At 35.0% G+C, this 6,241-nt stretch overlaps 1 pseudogene; it reads left to right on the plus strand.

Annotated features, from left to right (window-relative positions):
* Positions 1 to 1,180: 1,180 nt before the first annotated feature.
* LOC114627237 overlaps positions 1,181 to 6,241 on the plus strand; it is a 9,554-nt pseudogene continuing 4,493 nt past the window's right edge.

The raw sequence follows: 6,241 nt of genomic DNA on the forward strand, positions 1-6,241 counted from the left end.
CCAAATCAGCTATGTCAGACATGTGTTTCCTTTTATAATGTAGGCCTCTAATTCAATCAGAAAGTAGTTGATTTACATATTATTTTCTATTTCATTATTTTACCTATACATAAATCCTATATTGGTATGTTGTTCATTATTGTAGTTGAAAACTAGGTAAGATTTTTGATTGTTTTTCTCAAGCAGTCTACATAGCACAGAATAACCTGAAAGCTAGTCAGAATACAGGAAGCGTCCCATTCAGTATTGACTTTATGAATGCATGTCCTATGAGCAACATACATGTTTTCTTTAGCAACACAAGTCATATCATGGCATTCTTGTAGACAAACAGTAACAGTGGCAACAACCTGTATAATTTTATCTTATTCAGGAAATTTCTAACTAAAAACTGAGGAAGAGGTATTCAACACAGCCCTAGGCTTTTTATTCAGCATCCAATAGCTTCTAGAATGAGCATAACCTTGTATATATGTTAACTCTAATAGTTTGAAAGCCATATGATATGTTTGATATGTTCTCTCTCTCTCTCTCTCTCTCTCTCTCTCTCTCTCTCCTCTCTCTCTCTCACACACACACACACACACACACACATACATACACAAACACACACAAACACACACAAACATATATATATATATATATAATTTTGATAGCCATACACATTTGATAGATTTCTGAGTCTGGAGTGTTTTACTTATTGATTCTCAATTCCATCCATATTACTTTAAATATCATAGTTATATATCTTTATTGTAGAATAAAATTATATTCTGAATGGACATTTTTGTTGGTTAATGTTCCTTAGTTCTTCTATATACTGAATCAATTTAAAAAATCTATGTGCAAGTATCTCTGAATTATATTAACTTAGAACATGTTAGGTATATAAGCAGGTATTGTATACCTGGATCATAGGATAGGACGATTTTCATTTTTGAAGAAAAGAAAATCCTAGTGGTTTTCCTGTAGAATCACAAGCTAACATTTCCATCAATAATAAAATGACGTTAACTCTTTGCCATAACTTAACCAGTATTTGTTGACATATATTTTCATTTAAGGTAAACATTCTTGAGTGGACATTTTGACAGTCACAGGCCTGCAGCTTTAGAGCCCAGCACCAACTTTCTTGGAAGTCTGAGTGGGCTGTGTAGCTTTCCTCCTTGTCCCTGCAACCATGTCCACCAATGAGAATGCTAATTCACCAGCTTCCTAGCTTAACAAATTCAAGAACAAGGGGAAATATAGTACAGAAACGTGCAGCTGCTGAATAGAAGGTAATGTGGTACTTAGGAAAGCTTAAAAAGATGACCAGATGCTAAAAAGGAGAAACGTTGGTAGCTCATTTCCTGATGATGCTACTTCTCCCCTACAGGAATACTGAAACAATCAGGGTACTGTAAATTGGTCTGTTGAGAAAATTGTCAAAGGCATAAATAGTAACTATTTTGAAAGTCAGCTTCAAACTACTTAAACTGCTTGGAAACTGCTTTCTAGAGAGAAACAGCCTCCTATAGACAATATCATCTGGGCTGGTTTGATCCCAAAATTTGTGTCCTTAGACAAATCTGACTGTAGTTCCATTCAGTTTGAATCTGCTTGGGCACTCACTAACATTGCTTCTGGAACGTCTGAAAAGATCAAAGCTGTGGTAGATGGAGGTGCTATCCCAACATTTATTTGTCTCTTGGCATCTCCCCATGCTCACATCAGCAAGCCAGCCCTTGGAAACATTGCAGGTAATGGTTCAGTTTTCAGAGACTTAATTATCAATCATGGTGTAGTTGATCCACTGTTGCCATGTTTTGGAGCTCCTGATCTGTAATCCTTGGCATGTGGTTACTTACTTAATATTACCTGGACACTCTCAAAACCTTCGTCAAAATAAGAATTCTGCACCCCTGTTAGATGCCGTTGAGCATATTCTTCCTACATTAGTTCTTCTCTTGCACCACAACAATCCAGAAGTATTAGCAGACTCATGGTGGTCTATTTCCTACCTTACTAATGGTCCAAATGAGTGGATTGAGATGATTGTGAAGAAGGAAGTTGTTTCCTAACTTGTGAAGATTCTGGGAGCTACTGAATAGCCCATTGTGAGTCCTGCACTAAAAATCATAGGGAATATTTTCACTGGAACAGATGAACAGACTCAGAATGTGATAGATGCAGGAGTACTTTCAGTCTTTCCAAGACTGCTAACAACCCCAAAAACTAATACTCAGAAGGAAGCCATGTTCACAGTGTCTAACATTATGGCCAGATTCCAGGACCAGATACAGCAAGTTGTGAATCATGGCCTAGTCCCATTTCTTGTTGCTGTTTTCTCTAAGGCATATTTTAAAGCACAGAAGGAGTCTAGGTGGGATATAAACAACTATATCAGTGGTGGAACTGTTGAACAGATTGTGTATCTCACTCATTGTGGGATAACAGAACCTTTGATGAACCTTTTTTATTATTCAATATTTTCTTTATTTACATTTTAGATGCCATCCCCTTCCCCATTCCTCCCTCATTAATACCCTATGCCATCCCTCCTCCTTCTTTTTTGCCTTCATACAGTTTAAACTACTTGCAAATATTAAGGTCATTTCTAAGTTGAGGAACTGACAGTAAAATAGATGCAAATAGTCAAGGAACAAGCAAGACAATAAACCCAGATAATCAAAGAATATACATGGCATTAAACAGAGTTTCATGATCACTCCTGTGATCACTATTTCTAAGGGCTTATCAGGATGACCAAGATGTCTGAGCCTACTTCCCTGTCCTAGCCCAAAGTCATTTTCATACCTGAACTCTACTTCTTTGTTCTAGCTTAAGATTTAGATTTCTGCCTGAAATTAATTCTTTGTCCAAGCCTAATGTCAGATTCCTGCCTGCAGTCCATTTCCTTATCCTTGAACTACGTCTGATTCCTTACAAGCAACTCCAAAAGCTCTCCATGTCTCCCCTTTTTTATTGCATAAACCAGACCAAGCCTGTCTTAGGTCGTTCTGACAAGAAAGCCTTCCTTACCTGTCATGGAATATGCATTATCAAAAGCAATGCACTTCTGTCTTAAGTTGGTAAGGCTCTGTGATGAATCTTACCCATCTTGGCTTTGAATTTATTTGATTTAAAAACATTAATTATTAGTCCTTTATATTGATCCTTATGCTATATTTTAAGTTTTTATTTTTATGCTAGTATTATACTTTTTATCATTATTGTTAACACCAAACTGAAAAACAACTGAGAATAGGTAAAAGAGAACCTCTAGTATTAATCTTTTATTAGCATGTCTTGAATATTTTGAATCTTTTGCATACCCTAGGCACTTTAGTAGTGTCTTTTTTATTCTTTGAAGACTAATGTTGGAATATTGATTGCAGTTTTACTGAATTTGTAGACAACTTTTGATAATATTACCTTTTCATAATATTTATCTTGCCTACAAATATCTCTTTTATTGGATATTTTATTTATTTACATTTCAGATGCCTTCCCCTCCCCCCATTTCTCTTCCCTAGAAATTCCCTATCCCATCCCCCTCCTCCCTTTTGCTTTTATACCATTTTAATTACATGCAAGTATTAAGGTCAGTTCTATGTTGAGGAACTAGGAATACAATAGTTCCAGGTAGTCAAGGACCAAGAAAGACAATAAACACAAATAGTCAAAGAACCAGCAAGGCAATAAACAACATTCTATGAATACTTCCGTGATCACCGTTTCTAAGGGTTTATCAGGATGACTGAAATATCTGAGCCTACTTCCTTTTCCTAGCCCAAAGTCATATTCATGTTTGAAGCTTACTTCCTTGTTTTAGCCTAAGCTTTAGATTCCTGCCTGAAATTACTTCTTTGTTCTAGCCTAATGTCAGCTTCTTGCCTGAAGCTCATTTCCATGTCCTTGGCCTATGTCATATTCCTGACAAGCAGTCCATTTCCTTGTCCTTGGCCTATGTCATATTCCTGCCATGCAGCCCATTTCCTTGTCCTTGGCCCATGTCAGATTCTTGCCAAGCAGCCCCCAAAGTTCTCCGTCTCTCCCCATTTTTTATTTCATAAAGAAGAATGAGCATGTCTTAGGTCATTCTGCCAAGAATGCATTCCTTACCCATCATGGAATATGTATTATCAAAAGCAAAGCACTTCTGTCTTAGATTGCTAAGGCTCTGTGCTAAATCTTACACGTCCTTGGCTTGCCAGCCTTTTAATTTAATAACTCTGTCTGGGGGTCCATTTTCGGGTCCAAATCATGCACTTTGGCTGCCAACATGTTGATGTTATTATTAAAGACAAGCTTTAACACAATGGGCAGTAATAAAAGTATTCTCAGGACAAAAAGGGCTAGCATGATCAAGCTATATATACCATTCTTGAAGATTGACCAAAATGGAAATACTGTTATCAGGTCATGGGTAATATTATCAGCAGTATCTGCTTCATCAATACTCAGCAGAGCAGCATTCTTTAAATTCATAAGCTCACTATGAAAAGTTAAAACATTCAGAGAGTTGTTAGACTTATGCCAAATACTCTGGAAGTATCTTTAAACTTTTTCCTAATTATAATGAGTATCACTCTAAATTTTAGAACTAACATTAATCCAATGGTATTTGGCAGGTGAGTCAAGATGGTCCTTACTCTTAACCTCTGAACCTCCTTCCAATAATTTGAATAGGATAAGAGGATTAATCCATTGTTCCAATTGCCTAACTCCTCTTGTACATTCAATACATTACTAACATTTTTTTGCTAAATGAGTAACAAAAGTATCTTTCTTAACTTCTTGTGTCAAAGCAATTGCAGAAGCAGTAGTACTAACAATTAACATAATTAAAGCTGTTATACCAGTAATAATCAAGCCCACTACCCTCTTGCTTCTGCTTAAAGCCTGATTCACTTCTTCCAGTACTTACAAGGTTTTTTCAAAAGACCAAGGTTGTGTGATCTTCAGGGCAGTAAAACAAAAGCTGGTTGATAGACCTCCATAGCTGGCATGCCAGTTTTCAATACACTAACACTATTTGAAAGTGTACAATCAATGCAACTTACATTAATGCTTTACACATAGAAGGTCCTGGGTTCAAACCCCAGTAGAACCACATAGTGTGCTAGTCATCTGAAATGTAAATAAATAAAATATCCCATTAAACAAAACATTTTCAGAGACATATTTGGATGTTAACTGTAGTTCTCTATGATGTTATATTAGCAAGAGATAAAGTTGGGGTAGTATCTGGATTTCAAACAAGTATTCATAGCTGTGTTATGGCTCTTTTAATTGCCAAGTTAAAATTACTTTTGTTTCTTCTACAGCATTTAAGATAATTTGCATTGATTGTACACTTTTTAACAGGAAAACTTTCTATACAGTGTCTTCTTAATTTTTTTAATCAGTGTTTGAAAATTATCGTTATAGATCTATTTTACCTTTTTAGATGTTTAATTCTTAGATATATTCATGTGAATTTCTTGTAAATGACATTTTATTTCTTATTCCTTTTTTAAAAGATAATTATTGGTTGATAAAATATGAAATTTCCATGCTAATTATGTATCTTGCTACTTTATTTACCACTCCTAAGACTTTTCTAGTGAAACGATTTAGTGTTCATTAAAGCACAGATTCTATCTACAAATAGGGATGATTTGACTCTTTTTCTATATGAATCACTTTCATTTTTGTTTCCCTTGCTTTATTTCATTAGCTACCACTTTACGTTGTAGAATAAATAACAAAAATGATAGTGTATTACCATGTGTAGGTCTTAGTTTCAGGGAAAAAAATGTAGTAAGTTTTATCCCACATAATATAATGTTTACTAAAAGTTTGTCACATATAGACTTCATTGCTTTGAAATATTTTCCTTCTATTCCTATTCTCCTCAGGACTTTTTTCACATAAGCATGCTAGATTTAATCAAATGTCTTTTATTCTTCTATTGAAATGACCATATGAGTTCTGTCTTAAATGATATTTATTTTATTATTATATACATTCTTAGTATGTAACCAATTTGTTCATTGAATATAGTTTTCTTCATGTATTGTTGCTTTCTTTCAAAAAATTATTGAGAAAATTTTCAATTGCATTTCAGTGAAATTGAGATTTAAGTTTCTCTCTCTCTCTCTCTCTCTCTCTCTCTCTCTCTCTCTCTCTCTCCCTCTCTCCCTCCCTCCCTCTTCCTCTTCCTTTCTTTCTTTCTTTCTTTCTTTCTTTCTTTCTTTCTTTCTTTCTTTCTTTC

This window comes from Grammomys surdaster, unplaced genomic scaffold, assembly GCF_004785775.1.
Source record: "Grammomys surdaster isolate TR1022 unplaced genomic scaffold, NIH_TR_1.0 61, whole genome shotgun sequence".
NCBI lineage: Eukaryota > Metazoa > Chordata > Mammalia > Rodentia > Muridae > Grammomys > Grammomys surdaster.